At 38.5% G+C, this 18,395-nt stretch overlaps 1 protein-coding gene across 1 annotated transcript in view; it reads right to left on the reverse strand.

Moving 5' to 3' along the window:
* NBEA (neurobeachin) overlaps positions 1–18,395 on the reverse strand; it is a 1,472,531-nt gene that overhangs the window by 1,313,108 nt on the left and 141,028 nt on the right. The gene's annotated exons all lie outside the window — the stretch shown is intronic.

Consider the following 18,395-nt stretch of genomic DNA (forward strand, 5'->3'; position numbering starts at 1 on the left):
CCACCTTATCTGCATGGAACACCAGATAAGGAGAACACTGCAGAGCAGATAATTCTGAGACTCTTCTAGCAGAAGAAATCGCAACTAAAAACAAAACTTTCCAAGATAATAACTTAATATCAACGGAATGTAAGGGTTCAAACGGAACCCCCTGAAGAACTGAAAGAACTAAATTGAGACTCCAAGGAGGAGTCAAAGGTTTGTAAACAGGCTTGATTCTAACCAGAGCCTGAACAAAGGCTTGAACATCTGGCACAGCTGCCAGCTTTTTGTGAAGTAATACCGACAAGGCAGAAATCTGTCCCTTCAGGGAACTTGCAGATAATCCTTTTTCCAATCCTTCTTGAAGGAAGGATAGAATCCTAGGAATCTTAACCTTGTCCCAAGGGAATCCTTTAGATTCACACCAACAGATATATTTTTTCCAAATTTTGTGGTAAATCTTTCTAGTCACAGGCTTTCTGGCCTGAACAAGAGTATCGATCACAGAATCTGAGAATCCTCGCTTCGATAAAATCAAGCGTTCAATCTCCAAGCAGTCAGCTGGAGTGAAACCAGATTCGGATGTTCGAACGGACCCTGAACAAGAAGGTCTCGTCTCAAAGGTAGCTTCCAAGGTGGAGCCGATGACATATTCACCAGATCTGCATACCAAGTCCTGCGTGGCCACGCAGGAGCTATCAAGATCACCGACGCCCTCTCCTGCTTGATCCTGGCTATCAGCCTGGGGATGAGAGGAAATGGCGGGAACACATAAGCTAGTTTGAAGGTCCAAGGTGCTACTAGTGCATCCACTAGAGCCGCCTTGGGATCCCTGGATCTGGCCCCGTAGCAAGGAACTTTGAAGTTCTGACGAGAGGCCATCAGATCCATGTCTGGAATGCCCCACAGGTGAGTGACTTGGGCAAAGATTTCCGGATGGAGTTCCCACTCCCCCGGATGCAATGTCTGCCGACTCAGAAAATCCGCTTCCCAATTTTCCACTCCTGGGATGTGGATAGCAGACAGGTGGCAGGAGTGAGACTCCGCCCAAAGAATAATTTTGGTTACTTCTTCCATCGCTAGGGAACTCCTTGTTCCCCCCTGATGGTTGATGTACGCAACAGTCGTCATGTTGTCTGATTGAAACCGTATGAACCTGGTCCTCGCAAGCTGGGGCCAGGCCTGGAGAGCATTGAATATCGCTCTCAGTTCCAGAATATTTATCGGTAGAAGAGATTCTTCCCGAGACCAAAGACCCTGAGCTTTCAGGGATCCCCAGACCGCGCCCCAGCCTATCAGACTGGCGTCGGTCGTGACAATGACCCACTCTGGTCTGTGGAACATCATCCCTTGAGACAGATTGTCCAGGGACAGCCACCAACGGAGTGAGTCTCTGGTCCTCTGATTTACTTGTATCTTCGGAGACAAGTCTGTATAGTCCCCATTCCACTGACTGAGCATGCACAGTTGTAATGGTCTTAGATGAATGCGCGCAAAAGGAACTATGTCCATCGCCGCCACCATCAACCCGATCACTTCCATGCACTGAGCTATGGAAGGAAGAGGAACGGAATGAAGTATCCGACAAGAGTCCAGAAGCTTTGTTTTTCTGGCCTCTGTTAGAAAGATCCTCATTTCTAAGGAGTCTATAATTGTTCCCAAGAAGGGAACCCTTGTTGACGGGGATAGAGAACTCTTTTCCACGTTCACTTTCCAGCCGTGAGATCTGAGAAAGGCCAGGACAATGTCCGTGTGAGCCTTTGCTTGAGGAAGGGACGACGCTTGAATCAGAATGTCGTCCAGGTAAGGTACTACTGCAATGCCCCTTGGTCTTAGCACCGCTAGAAGGGACCCTAGTACCTTTGTGAAAATCCTTGGAGCAGTGGCTAATCCGAAAGGAAGCGCCACGAACTGGTAATGTTTGTCCAGGAATGCAAACCTTAGGAACCGATGATGTTCCTTGTGGATAGGAATATGTAGATACGCATCCTTTAAATCCACCGTGGTCATAAATTGACCTTCCTGGATGGAAGGAAGGATAGTTCGAATGGTTTCCATCTTGAACGATGGGACCTTGAGAAATTTGTTTAAGATCTTGAGATCTAGGATTGGTCTGAACGTTCCCTCTTTTTTGGGAACTATGAACAGATTGGAGTAGAACCCCATCCCTTGTTCTCTTAATGGAACAGGATGAATCACTCCCATTTTTAACAGGTCTTCTACACAATGTAAGAACGCCTGTCTTTTTATGTGGTCTGAAGACAACTGCGACTTGTGGAACCTCCCCCTTGGGGGAAGTCCCTTGAATTCCAGAAGATAACCCTGGGAGACTATTTCTAGCGCCCAAGGATCCAGAACATCTCTTGCCCAAGCCTGAGCGAAGAGAGAGAGTCTGCCCCCCACCAGATCCGGTCCCGGATCGGGGGCCAATATTTCATGCTGTCTTGGTAGCAGTGGCAGGTTTCTTGGCCTGCTTTCCCTTGTTCCAGCCTTGCATTGGTCTCCAAGCTGGCTTGGCCTGAGAAGTATTACCCTCTTGCTTAGAGGACGTAGCACCTTGGGCTGGTCCGTTTTTACGAAAGGGACGAAAATTAGGTCTATTTTTTGCCTTGAAAGGCCGATCCTGAGGAAGGGCGTGGCCCTTACCCCCAGTGATATCAGAGATAATCTCTTTCAAGTCAGGACCAAACAGCGTTTTCCCCTTGAAAGGAATGTTTAGTAGCTTGTTCTTGGAAGACGCATCAGCCGACCAAGATTTCAACCAAAGCGCTCTGCGCGCCACAATAGCAAACCCAGAGTTCTTAGCCGCTAACTTAGCCAATTGCAAAGAGGCGTCTAGAGTGAAAGAATTAGCCAATTTGAGAGCATTGATTCTGTCCATAATCTCCTCATAAGGAGGAGAGTCACTATCGAGCACCTTAAGCAGTTCATCAAACCAGAAATATGCGGCTGTAGTGACAGGGACAATGCATGAAATGGGTTGTAGAAGGTAACCCTGCTGAACAAACATCTTTTTAAGCAAACCTTCTAATTTTTTATCCATAGGATCTTTGAAAGCACAACTATCCTCTATGGGAATAGTGGTGCGTTTGTTTAAAGTAGAAACCGCTCCCTCGACCTTGGGGACTGACTGCCATAAGTCCTTTCTGGGGTCGACCATAGGAAACAATTTTTTAAATATGGGGGGAGGGACGAAAGGAATACCGGGCCTTTCCCATTCTTTATTAACAATGTCCGCCACCCGCTTGGGTATAGGAAAAGCTTCTGGGAGCCCCGGCACCTCTAGGAACTTGTCCATTTTACATAGTTTCTCTGGGATGACTAAATTTTCACAATCATCCAGAGTGGATAATACCTCCTTAAGCAAAATGCGGAGATGTTCCAATTTAAATTTAAATGTAATCACATCAGATTCAGCCTGCTGAGAAATGTTCCCTAAATCAGTAATTTCTCCCTCAGACAAAACCTCCCTGGCCCCCTCAGATTGGGTTAGGGGCCCTTCAGAGATATTAATATCAGCGTCGTCATGCTCTTCAGTAACTAAAACAGAGCAGCCACGCTTACGCTGACAAGGGTTCATTTTGGCTAAAATGTTTTTGACAGAATTATCCATTACAGCCGTTAATTGTTGCATAGTAAGGAGTATTGGCGCGCTAGATGTACTAGGGGCCTCCTGAGTGGGCAAGACTCGTGTAGACGAAGGAGGGAATGATGCAGTACCATGCTTACTCCCCTCACTTGAGGAATCATCTTGGGCATCATTGTCATTATCACATAAATCACATTTATTTAAATGAATAGGAATTCTGGCTTCCCCACATTCAGAACACAGTCTATCTGGTAGTTCAGACATGTTAAACAGGCATAAACTTGATCAGAAAGTACAAAAAACGTTTTAAAATAAAACCGTTACTGTCACTTTAAATTTTAAACTGAACACACTTTATTACTGCAATTGCGAAAAAAACATGAAGGAATTGTTCAAAATTCACCAAATTTTCACCACAGCGTCTTAAAGCCTTGAAAATATTGCACACCAATTTTGGAAGCTTTAACCCTTAAAATAACGGAACCGGAGCCGTTTTAAGCTTTAAACCCCTTTACAGTCCCTGGTATCTGCTTTGCTGAGACCCAACCAAACCCAAAGGGGAATACGATACCAAATGACGCCTTCAGAAGTCTTTTATAAGTATCAGAGCTCCTCTCACATGCGACTGCATGCCATGCCTCTCAAAAACAAGTGCGCAACACCGGCGCGAAAATGAGACTCTGCCTATGCTTTGGGAAAGCCCCTAAAGAATAAGGTGTCTAAAACAGTGCCTGCCGATATTATTAAATCAAAATACCCAGAATAAATGATTCCTCAAGGCTAAATAAGTGTTAATATCAATCGATTTAGCCCAAAAAAAGTCTACAGTTAAACACTAAAAAACTCTAAGCCATCTCCGTGGAGATGTTGCCTGTACAACGGCAAAGAGAATGACTGGGGTAGGCGGAGCCTAGGAGGGATCATGTGACCAGCTTTGCTGGGCTCTTTGCCATTTCCTGTTGGGGAAGAGAATATCCCACAAGTAAGGATGACGCCGTGGACCGGACACACCTATGTTGGAGAAATAAGACTTACTTACCCCAGGACACTCATCTACATGTTGTAGAAAGCCAAACCAGTACTGAAACGAAAATCAGCAGAGGTAATGGTATATATATAAGAGTATATCGTCGATCTGAAAAGGGAGGTAAGAGATGAATCTCTACGACCGATAACAGAGAACCTATGAAATAGACCCCGTAGAAGGAGATCATTGAATTCAAATAGGCAATACTCTCCTCACATCCCTCTGACATTCACTGCACGCTGAGAGGAAAACCGGGCTCCAACCTGCTGCAGAGCGCATATCAACGTAGAATCTAGCACAAACTTACTTCACCACCTCCATAGGAGGCAAAGTTTGTAAAATTTTGTAATTTGTGGGTGTGGTGAGGGGTGTATTTGTAGGCATTTTGAGGTTTGGGAAACTTTGCCCCTCCTGGTAGGAATGTATATCCCATACGTCACTAGCTCATGGACTCTTGCTAATTACATGAAAGAAATACACAATATGGCTAATAATGTTTACTATTGAAAATGATTTAATATTATTTGTACTACGTATCCACTCAAACTTTTACTTCAGACTGACAAGTAAACATTGAATCTCGTGACTCAATGTTTACTTGGTATACGTCATTTGCTCCAATGCGCATGCATTTGAAATCACAGAGTAGGGAGCGCGCAAATTGTCTGACATGTAAAGATTGTGGAGAATAGGTAAGACTGAAGTTTATTACAAACAGTAAATGAGGGGGCGGAGCGATGCAGCGCAACAACGGATTGTATATAAAAGATAAATCTTTCAAATATTACATATAAACTTTTGAAATCGCTAATGCGTTTTTATATATTTAGTTATAACTAATACAATTATGGAACTTAGCAATAACAGAATTTACCATCACTTTAATAGAACAATGTTGGTTGCGCAAAGCTGGGGAATGGGTAGTAAAGGTGTTATCTATCTTTTTAAAGCATAACAATTTTAGTGTGGACTGTCCCTTTAATCAAGAAATAAAGAAGTCTAGCAAGAAACAATTTTTTCATGGATGTTGTCAATTTGACAAACGTTGACATACATTTTTAGCAATTTGTTATTGTTAAACAAACGATAGTAAAGGCTGCTAAATACCTAGGAAGAAAAATTGGAACAAATCTTAGGCAAAACCAAGATAAACTTGGAGAAAAAACAAATGGTACATTTTCCTCATGCAAAATCTCAAACAAAAGTGTATTTATTTTAGTGCACATAATCCCATTTAGTAAAATATGTTAATCTTAATTTGAAATATCCATTAATCAGAGATTATCAGGCATTGTAACATTCCATAAATCATGCATTTCTCTGTTAACTGTTGCAGTGCCCAAACAATATGCAACAACTATGTAAAAAAAGGAAATCTACAATAGAGAGAGGAAAAAAATGTAGCCACTAGCAATTAATAGAAGATTCTGAAAGTCCCATTTTAAATGCCATAAAACTAGTAAATCCATGAACCTTTAAGTTTATTTAAGACCTTCTACAAAACTAGTTCAGCCGGCATGACATATTGTGCTACTCTCTAATCTTACGCACTGCCAGCCCTGCTTTATATCACGCACGGCTCTTTGCATTTGTATTTCAGGACATGCATATTGCAGCCTCTTGCATTTTTTTTTTTATGTTGAAAAATCTACTTCAGATTTCATCTTAAACTGACAATGTCTTTGAAGCAAATGAAGAAACTGTGCACTTGGACAGAAGATAACCGATGCGGACATGCAGGTTTTTTTTATTTGTACGCTGTATTTCAACAATAAAAAAATTACCTGTATTCAATTGTATAACAACTTTTTATACGTAATTAATCATGAGAAGTCAAAACCTGCCCATATGTGTTGAAGCTTCAAATACTATGGAATATCCCCCAAAGTGCTTTGAAAATAAATAAAAAAAATATCAACTTGCTGTTGTCATGTCTGTGCCTAAAGTTGAACCTGGAACCTCTGGTTACTGGTTCTCTGGTCTTTCCTCTTGAGCCCCTGGAGGTTTTAGATTTTGTGCGTTTTTGTTGGCCGATTCTACTTATTCCCTACTTGGCTCTCTGGCTCCACCTGCCTTCCAGCTGTAGGTAGTTTATTAAACTGCAGCCTTTAAAAGGCTGCTTCCTGTAAGTACCCGTGTATAGGATTGTCTTTTGCTTCCTGGGTGCGCTTTCATTGAATTATATATCCTGTTATTAACCTCTGGCTAGCTGTGACCTGTCTTCTGGATTATCCTTTTGTGCTTCTGCCTGTTCTGTTGCTGACTTGGGCCTGGACACTGACCTGAGTTTGCCTACCTATTTGTAACCGTCTCTGCTTGATATCCTGATTGCTGAACTCGGCCTGGACACTAACCTGAGTTTGTCTTCGCCTTTGGTACTGCCTACTACCTTATATTCTGTTGCTGACCTTGGCTTGGAGTCTGACTTGTGTTTATCTTATTCTTTTCTGCTAGTATAGTATATCTCCATTTCTTCATCTGGGTCCCTGTGCTATTACCTGGGCTGCTGAGGGTTTTACCTGCCACAGGAGGAGGAGATCAGTTTTGGATACTCTCTAACAAAGAATTATTTTGGATTTTAAAACCAAACAAAAACTCCTCTGGGGATTAACAGCTATTTTGTTTATCTGTTCTATAACTTTTGTATAATTATTGTATATAGAGGTTCATCTATGTATATATTCTGCATTTTTACAATATGACAATTTTTAGGTTTAAGACCCATTAAATACATAGTTGAATGTTCTTAATATAAGCATGCTAGACCATTATATTGTTTTCCTGATGCATTCTGCTTCCTGGATGTCAACTTGTTTTTTAAAAAGATTTTTAAAATTACCTGTTTTGATTGGCCACTTGTGTTTAAAAATGCCCCAAGTAAGTTATTGACATCATCTATGAGTGAGCGCCAGCTATAGGCACAAAATGTGTAAGTGGTTTACATACTTGCCATCTCCTTGTGTACCAGCTTATTTTTAATCTTTTTGAAATAAAGGATTTTTATGGCTGTGTTTTTTTTTTCCATTTTACATGTCACTCCACTTGATGCTGGGATAAGAAGACTACCAGCCAGCATTGGAGTGTATGGGTGAGGCTGATAGCTGTTGTATCACTGAGACTGACATATATATATGTATATGATTTAGGTTGTTTTAAAAAGGCAAACATATGTAAAACATATGTATAGATTGTTTTAAAAAGGCAATATATATCTGCCAATGTCAAAATATAGTGGAAAGGTTAAATAATCCGCTAAATTACAAAGATGACTAACAACAAAGCAAGAGAGGAAGTTCCATGCATCAGTGAGCTCTTCATCTCTGACATTATTCAACTAGAAAAGTGAGGACTGTTCTCTGCGCACTGGAAGGCAAATGTCACTACGGAGCATGTTAAGGGAGGAAAACAAGACCGCCTTTAACCTACATGTGAAATATATTAGGTCAAACAGACACCCTTGTGCTGAGTTCACAAATAGATTTCATTTTTTGTTTTTATTTTAAAAAGAAAAAGAAATTTTAATCACAGGAAGTGTTACATGAATGATATACAAATGCTAGAGTTTAATTATTACAATTTGGATTGACCATATCAATGTTGACACAGAATTATATAAAAACTAATTTAAAACATTTAGGAGGAGAGTGGAAATATAGTATGTATTTTATTTATTTTGGGAGTTAAGTCTTGAAAAAATGTAAAACTTAAAGATATAAGGACATTTTTACCCAAATCTACGACAAAATGCACTGCAGCAATCTTTATGAAATTGGGTACGCAGACAATTTTATTGTTTTGTTTTTTTTTTTTTTTGTTTTTTTGTTTTTTTAAATATTCAAAATAACTGAATACTATTACATGAACATACATTTTACAAAAGAATGCAACACATAAATGTTTGAGGATTTCATTGCAAGTAAGAAAAGAATACAAATAAAAAATTAGATGCATGTGCAGAAGCATTCTAACTCCATTAACAAAAACATCAATTTAAAAAAATATATATATATTTATTTTTTTACAAATAGGGAAAAACAACATGACTAACATTATTGTGTTTTAATTAGTTTATTCTTATTGGGTTTTGTAAGTACATCTTTCTATGTCAAGAAGGAATCATTTCCTGACATATTTAACCCCTAGAAGCCCCATTAGGACATTATCTATCTGTAGGTATTTATTCACCATTAGGACGTATCCATGCCATCCTGAAAGTACTGGGCTTAAACACTTTAGGACGGCATGGAACATCCTAACTTTTGTGGCGTCCTGCTCCCTTCTGTTTACAAACGCCAACTGATCTGACTAGGGAAAATGCCTAGCAACACAGGAAGTCCCCCAGGAGACAAATCAGCGGCAATTCTGAAGCACATGATCGCAGTGACGATCATGTGCTTTCATTTTTGGTTACCATCTGAATTTGGACAGCAATCTAAATGGGTAAATCAACTTTGCAATTCATTAAAGGGATACTAAACTTAATTTTTTTCTTTCATGATTCAGATAGAGCATGAGATTTTAAGCACCTTTCTAATTTACTCCTATTATCAATTTTTCTTTGTTCTCATGCTATCTTGATTTGAAAAAGCAATACTGTAAGCTTTAGAGCCGGACCATTTTTTGTTCAGCACCTGGGTAGCACTTGCTGATTTGTGGCTAAATGTAGCAAACCAATTAGCAAGCTCTACCAAGGTGCTGAACTAAAAATGGGCTGGCTCCTAACCTTTTATTACTGCTTTTTTAAATCAAGATAACATGAGAACAAAGAAAAATTGATAATCGGAGTAAATTAGAAAGTTGCTTAAAATTGCATGCTCTATCGGAGTCATGAAAGAAAAAATGTAGAGTTAGTATCCCTTTAAAGATGACGTAGAAGCAAAATATATATTTATTCACAAAAAAAAACCATGGTAAATTAGAATAAAAAAATCTTTTGTGTTAGTAAAGAAATATAGTTTGTGGTTAATTAGAATCTCCCATTAAAATGGATAGTAAAATAAATCCCATTTTTGTTCAGTAGCTGAGTAGCGCTTACCGATTGGTGCTACATTTAAACACCAATCTGAAAGAGCTACCCATGTGCTGAAACAAAAATGGACCAGCTCCTATGCTTACATTCTTGCTTTTTCAAATAAAAATACCAAGAAAATGAAGAAAAATGTATAATATGAGTAAATTAGAAAGTTTATTAAAATTGCATGCTCTATCTAAAGCATGAAAGTTTAATTTTAACTAGACTATTCCTTTAAAGACACGCATTAGCTTGTTAACCAATGTGCACTGGCAGGAAGAATAAATAAACCAATCAGCATTACTAAAAAATATGCAATTGCTAATAGTTTTAATTTCAATTTGAACAGATTTAAAACTTCAGACAAAAAACAAACAACAAAACATGTTTAGTATACTTCTTTATCATATTATCTCATTATCTAGTCACTCTCATTATTACATTGTTATGTCTTACGAAGGCCCTAGACTCTAAATGCAATATAAAGGGACTTGATACCAGGGGCCCGATCAGATATGCATATATGGTATCCTATATACGGCGTACCCTAGTATTTACGCTCGTATATTTCTGCCTTCGGCCGTAGTTTTTTGGCTCATAGACAAGTATTCAATCAGCCAATCGGATTTTTCCTACCTTAATTCCGATTGGCTGATAGAATCCTATCAGCCAATCTGAATTCGAGGGACGCCATCTTGGATGACGTCATTTAAAGGAACCTTCATTTGTCGTTAGTCCGTCGGGCCAGCTGGATGTTCCGCGTAGGAGGTCTGAAGATGGAGCCGGAAGAAAGAAGATAGAAGATGCCGCTTGGATGAAGACATCGGCCAGATGGAAGACCTCTTCTTTGCCACTTGGATGAAGACATCGTCCGGATGGAAGACCTCTTCTTTGCCACTTGGATGAAGACATCGTCCGGATGGAAGACCTCTTCTTTGCCACTTGGATGAAGACATCGTCCGGATGGAAGACCTCTTCTTTGCCACTTGGATGAAGACATCGTCCGGATGGAAGACCTCTTCTTTGCCACTTGGATGAAGACATCGTCCGGATGGAAGACCTCCTCTTTACCGCTTGGATGAAGACATCGCCCGGATTGGATGAAGACTCCTCAAGGTAGGGAGGTCTTCAGGTGGTTAGTGATAGGTTTTTTTAAGGGGGGTTTGGGTGGGTTAGAATAGGGGTATGTGGGTGGTATTCTATTTTTTTTTTACAGGTAAAAGAGCCGATTACTTTGGGGCAATGCCCTGCAAAAAGCCCTTTTAAGGGCTGGTAAAAGAGCTGATTACTTTGTACTTTAGAATAGGGTAGGGAATTTTTTTATTTTGGGGGGCTTTATTATTTTATTCGGGGACTTAGATTAGGTGTAATTAGCTTAAAATTCTTGTAATCTTTTTATTTTTTGTAATTTAGTGTTTGTTTTTTGTAATTTAGTTTAGTGTATTTAATTGTATTTTAGTGTAGATATTTGTAGTTTAATTAATTTATTGATAGTGTAGGTGTATTTGTAACTTAGGTTTGGATTTATTTTACAGGTAATTTGGTAATTATTTTAACTAGGTAGCTATTAGTTATTAACTATTTAATAGCTATTGTACCTAGTTAAAATAAATACCACGTTACCTGTAAAATAAATATAAACCCTAAAATAGCTACAATGTAATTATTAATTATATTGTAGCTATCTTAGGGTTTATTTTATAGGTAAGTATTTAGTTTTAAATAGGAATAATTTAGTTAATATTATTTAGATTTATTTTAATAATAATTAAGTAAGGGGTGTTAGAGTTCGATAGGTTTAATATAGTTAATATATATAATATAATAACTATATTAACACTAATATAATTAGGGTTAATATAGTTAATATAGGTGGCGGCGGTGTAGGGGGTCAGATTAGGGGTTAATATATTTAATATAGGTTGCGGCGGTGTAAGGGGATTAGATTAGGGGTTAATACATTTAATATAGGTGGCGGCGGTGTAGGGGGATTAGATTACAGGTAAAAGAGCTGATTACTTTGGGACAATGCCGCGCAAAAGGCCCTTTTAAGGGCTGGTAATAGAGCTGGTTACTTTGGGGCAATGCCCTGCAAAAGGCCCTTTTAAAGGCTGGTAATAGAGCTGGTTACTTTGAGACAATGCCCTGCAAAAGGCCCTTTTCAGGGCTATTTGCAATTTAGTTTAGGGTAGGTAAATTTTAGTATTTTAGGGGTTAATAAATTTAATATAGGTGGCGGCGGTGTAGGGGGATTAGATTAGGAGTTAATAATTTTAATATAGGTGGCGGCGGTGTAAGGGGGTCAGATTAGGGGTTAATATAGTTTAAGTAGGGGGCTCACATTAGGGGTTAATATAGTTTAAATAGGTGGCGGCGGGGTAGGGGGTTCACATTATGGGGTAATAATTTTAATGTAGCTGGCAGCGGTGTAGGGGGGTCACATTAGGGGGTAAAACATTTAATGTAGCTGGCGGCGGTGTAGGGGGATCAGATTAGGGGGTAAAACATATGTAGCTGGCGGCGGGGTCCGGGAGCGGCAGTTTAGGGGTTAATATATTTATTATTAGGAGTGAGAGGGGGGATTGCGAATAGAGGGGTATACGTGTAGGGTTATTTTTGGGAGGCGTGTTAGACAGTACGGGAGATTTAATACTTTAGTAAGGTTTTGTAGGCGGCAGTTTCTAAAGTGCCGTAAGTCACTGGCGACTCCAGAAATTTGTACTTACGCAGATTTCTGGACATCGCTAGTTTGTCAGACTTACGGCACTTTAGCATCTGACGGCGCCGTATATGGGATAGCTCGAGTTGCGAGCTGAAACTACGGGCGGCGCAGGTTTCCACGCTTGCGCCGAAACCTGCGCCGTATATCGGATTGCGGCCCTAAATGTTAAAAGCACATGAGTGATGCAGCATAGCTGTAAAAGGCTGACTAGAAAATAATACATCGCTACATCTAAAGATATTCACACCCCTCTGTAAAGAGAATTCAAGCAGCCAGTCAGGATCCTTGTCCCAGGACTGGCTAGGGAGTGTGCATCTGTCATGTGCAGGCAGAGTCATGTTATTTTACTATTCAGTTTAAGTAAGTTATATGAAATCTCACAGCAAAAGCAAATCATTACCTCAGCACTGCTGATGCGCTGTCCCCCCCACACACCCCCACACACTTGCAGCTGAAGTATAACTGTTTACACAGCACTTTCTCTGAGCTGAAGAAATTTTGAGGTAAAATATCTTACTTTTTTATAAATAAAGATGTTCAGGTAATATTTTCTTGTCAAGTGATTTAGCATATAAGTATTATGTCCCTTAAATGTTTTTAACCACAATTATTAAAAGGGACATGAAACTAACCCTAGTAACATGTTTCTTTCACGATTAAAACAGAGCATACCATTTCTAGCACCTTTCCAATTTACTTCTTTTATCTAATTTGTTTTGTTCTTTCTGTATCCTTTGTTGAAAGGCATAAAAGGTAGGCTCAATAACAGCAGTCCACTGTCATTGGCTTACCCAAAGTGTTAAGCTAGCTCCTAGTAGCGAACTGCTGCACGTAAGCCTGTTTTTCAACAAAGGATAATACGAGAATGAAGCAATCTTAATATAATTATATTAGAAAGTGGTTTAAAATTGTATTCTTTATCTGAACCATGAAAGGAAAAAAATTAGAATTGTATTACCTGTTAAAGCAGTTTCCTTGGTTTTCCATACAATAAACATTGATATTAATCTTATATCTAAATAGCATGTGGGTGTGAAACTTAAAAAAGAAGGTACTCAATCGGTGAAACTAAAACCTCAGAAAATCTTACCTCTGCATCACACCAGTCATAACCAACCTACAAACACGATTTCAAGTGTTATGCTAAAACAGTCCGACAGGAAAACTTATAAAGCCAGTCTACCATACACAGTCAATGTCAAATTTTACAGATCCTTAGACAATAAGTTAAAACACAACTGAACATTCCTGTTAAAGACTTGGGGGCCGAATTATCAAGTTCCGAATGGAGCTTGATGCCCCTGTTTCAGCGCGAGCCTGCTCTGAGGCTGCGGACATCAATCCAACCGATCCTATACGATCTGGCTGATTGACACCCCCTGCTATCAGCCGATTGGCCGCAAATCTGCAGGGGGCGGCATTGCACATGCAGTTCACAAGAACTGCTTGTGCAATGATAGATGCCGACAGCATACGCTGTCAGCATTTATCGATGTGCGGCGGACATGATACACTACATTGCATCATGTCCGCTCGCACTTTCATAAATCGACCTCTAAGTGTGATGTACAGGGTGTGATTTTACCTACAGTCACCAGTTTGTCACAGCTAGGCACTCCAGACAAGTCTGTGCCTTAGTTCAATAGGCGCAAGGGTTAACAAACACTCTTGTCTGTACTAGACAATGCCACCCACACTGATCTATCTTTATGCTGCCACTGCAATAAGATTATATCGGAAATCCTAAGGAAAAACACAGACTAACAGATCAAATCAAATCCTAAAAACACAATTTATCAAAAATCAATCTAAAAAAAACAGTACTTCTATTACTAGTCTTTGGTAACATGGGTCAAATATTAGACAATGGCAAAAACATAAAGGAACATTTATTATGAGCAAAAAAAAAAAGAGTCACAGTGCATTTATATATACAAAAAAAAGTTAATCACAATTACACAAAGCAACAGTTTTTAAATAAAAAAAAAAAAAAGGTGTAAAAAAGTTGGAGGTGGGAGGGCTGGGAGGCGGGGAGCAGGGCAATGGCTGTAGAAAGAAAGTTAACAAAGGGAGTTACCTGTGCTGTGCTGGTAGGCGGGGGGCAGGGCAGTGGCTGTGGCATGGGAGAGACAAGCAGGAAGGAGAGCAGGCTAGAAGCTGCAGTCTCAGAGTAAGGCAGCAGCAACCTCCAAGTTGCTCCCGTATCCACAAGGAATCGTAATTTGGTACCTTCTATGTTAAAGGATTGACTTTTGAAACAAATAAAGGGGACTTTCATTCATTCATGAAGTATAAGATACTTCATGTAGAAAGCTCCTTTATTTGTTTTAACCAATCGCAGTTTTTATTTTAGCTGCTACAGCAGCCCACGACTAAAATATTTTTTTTTTCTAGCCAATAGCCGTGGGATGAAAACGTCACCTCTTAGCAAAATTTTTTTTTTAGCTATGTGCTGCTGTGGCAGCTTAGAACGGCGATCAGTTAAAACAAAGGAGCTTTCTACATGAAGTATCTTATACTTCATAAATCAAAGTCCCCTTTATTTGTTTCAAAAGTCAATCCTAGCGTTTGTACAACGCTAGGATTTTTTTTTCACTTTAAAACCTGTTTTAATCACTTTTATGTTACAGGGTGACCAAATTTGACAGACATGTCATGTTTGGCATCAAAATCATCCTCATGATATCACAATCTGATTTATAAAGGTATGCGTATTATAGATATATAACTAAAATTATAAGTTAAGCTATAACTTCAGTCAGGGATTGCAATTTGGCCTGTCAGAAAAGGGTTAGTTACCTTCCTTGCCCACTCTGGAAGGGGCTTGGTCAGTAACCTGGCCTTAGTAAAAAATGTATTTAATGGTGAATTTAGTGAAATAATATTGTCATTCTACATGGGAGGCTGTGAAAAACGGCGTAAGGTACAAATAATGCAATTAAATATTAAAGGATCACTATATACAGAAGAATTGCATAATTATCAAGCACAATATAAAAAGACAATGCTATAGCACTTACACTGAATTTCAAATAAGCAGTAGATTCATTTTTCTGACAAATGTATTTACCACCCATTTGCCCACCCCCTGTATCATGTGACAGCTACCAGCCAATCACAGACTAGTATATATATATATATATATATATATATATACCCTTTGAACTTGTGCACATGCTCAGTAGGAGCTGGTGCCTCAAAGTGTTTATACAAAAAGAATGTGCAAAATGTGTTAATAGAAGTAAATTGGAAAGTCTCTTAAAACTATATGCTCTATCTGAATCATGGAAGGTTAATTTTGACTTTAGTATCCCTTTATTACTATGTTTACTCCAACAGAATTTTGACTTAAAATAAAACAAATTTTATCATTCACAATATTGCTGTAATGATAATTTGATTTGTTTTTAGTCTACATAAAATTAAAGATTCATTGTTCCTCTAAAGTATGCAATTTGCTCAAATTGCATACTTAAATCAAATTTGCTTAGTTCTATAAATGTATTTATTTTTTTGCTGGAAAGCATACCTATATATCCTCAAGTGCATAATTTCACTACTGGGAGCAAGCTGGTTATTAGTGGCTACACATATATACCACTTGTCATTGGCTCACGAGATGAGCTCATCAAGCTCCCAAGCTTTACCTTAGGTTTAACCTTTTTGCAGGCATTAAACAAATAGTTATATAAATAGCGCAATAATAAAATAGTCTAACACATTAGAGCATTTTCTTTGTTTCCCCCACATTCATATCCGACTAAATCATGTTCTTGCAGCAAGTTGCTCGATAAATTCTTACATTTTCAAAAAAATTGCTCTGTATTTTGAGGTAAAATATTTGCACAGTATAACAAATCTAAAAGGGAAGAGCGAAACGGAAGACAATTGGTGAATACAACAACGTTTCAAGTAATTGTTATTGCACCTTCTAGTCATTTAACTTGCACAAGTATTGTCAGAGGTGCTTGTCTTTCACTGGAGTTTATTAATCGTTAACCAGTTAGATCAAATTCTGAGCCAGATGGTAAGTCCCACAGCAGATGAGAAATTCCACAGTAGATTGTGCAGTCACACATTGCCGCACACTAGGGAACCTGAACACAAAGAAACACAACTACCATTCACACAAACGTACACAATGCCTTCTGACATGAAAAAGAGCACTTCTGAATGCAAATCCGCAAGCCTACATATGCTTTCTCTTTTTTTTTTTTGCCTCCTGCTGTGTGCCTAAGTAATTCACTTCCCTAGCACAGATGCAATCTAAAAATACACTGAAAATGAAATAAGCACAATTAGACCTGAGCAGGTATGCTATAGTTTCAGGACATGCAGTCTGGTTCTGCAGAAGAGACCCAGAAAAAAGCAATTCTTTATAATTACATGAACAAGATATATCCTTTTGGTCAATTGCCATTTGTAGAAGTGTACATGCTCATATCGCTGCATAGCATTTAACCACTGTTATGTAGATTACCATCATTTCAGTTCTGACAGACATTTAAACTATCCGACATGAAGCATTTGCGTCAGTTGAAGAAGTACGTTTATAGACATACTGACGTAAACTAGAACAAAAACAAAAACAAAAACTGGTGACCGATGACAGCAAATTTAGGATTTGAATTTTTTTATAAGATGATGCATCATTCCACTGGAATAGAAAGCTCCCATCTCTCACCCAAGGAAAACATCTACTATTGTAAAACTTAGAATACATTTGATGAAGGTTAAAGTGCCATAAAACATGTTGAGATCTATGCATATTCTAAAAGGGCTAACAAAAAATGTTTAAATATTGCTGGCAAGTATTTTAAAATAATTTTCAGAAATAAGCAAAATGACTTACATAGCTGTGCTTCCTGAAGTAGACCGATCGACCCCCCTTATCAGTGTTTAACATTAGAAACACAGGAATTTGCTTCTAGGCATGCTCCAGCAGATAACGACTGTTAAAGTCTTGCATTCTACCATATCAATGGTGGATATAGATGTGGGGGGGGGTAAAAGAAATGGATTAATTTAAAAGAAAGGGTTAATGGTGAAGACACTGCAGTATAAATTTGCAGGTAAAGTAATTAAATATTATATTTTGTCTCTATCCCAACATGTTTTATGTCCCTATGCTATTAAACTTTGAATAAACCAATAAAAGGAAGCCAAGAGTAATATTAACAGAAGCATCAATAAATTATTTCACCACCACAAATGCTAACTTATTCTATAAATGGAAGCAACTTCCTAAAGCTTGAGGAATACCTGCAGCAAAATATTTTTTATAATTATTTTATGGCTATTGTTTTCCTCATTATTATTATCATCATCATTATTATTGATATTAAAATATAAATGTTTTTAGTATTTTTTATTAAGGTATTTAGCTGACAAAGGATGCAATAACACTAATAAGCAAATGTACAAGCTACATCACATCTAACATAAAACCCACACACTTTGCTATATAAAAAAAGTGTGTTGCTATTTTTCCCTTATTTTATTATTAAACCACAGTTTGGTAATATTATTCTCACAAACACTGAACTTTGACTTTCCATTTAAGGTTTGGGAAAGTTCCAGAGCGGCAAAAACCACCATGTTACTTTCCCAAGAATGAGCATCGCTAAAAACCTTGAATTTGCAGACTGAATTAAGCTAATGAGGTCTATGGAATCAGGAGCCCTTTTGGAGTAGTATGAAAAGAGCTAGTTTGCTTAGAGCTTTAAATGTCAACAAATCAATGTTGAAAGATTTAGCAAGTAGGAAGCACAGTGCTCCAAAAGCCTCCTGCTTCATTATCTAACTGTGGGCAGCACAAGCCTTCTAACCTCCCCAGTTAGGTATTATAGAGCAGGGTGCCCACGACTAGGATCCCATGGGTGATGCCTTCAAAATCAAAAATCAAATTAAAGGGACACTGTACCCAAATTTTTTCTTTTGTGATTCAGATAGAGCATGCAATTTTAAGCAACTTTCTAATTTACTCCTATTATCAATGTTTCTTCATTCTCTTGATATCTTTATTTGAAAAAAAGCCATCTAAGCTTTTTTCTTGGATCAGAAC

The sequence above is a fragment of the Bombina bombina genome, chromosome 3 (assembly GCF_027579735.1).
Source record: "Bombina bombina isolate aBomBom1 chromosome 3, aBomBom1.pri, whole genome shotgun sequence".
NCBI lineage: Eukaryota > Metazoa > Chordata > Amphibia > Anura > Bombinatoridae > Bombina > Bombina bombina.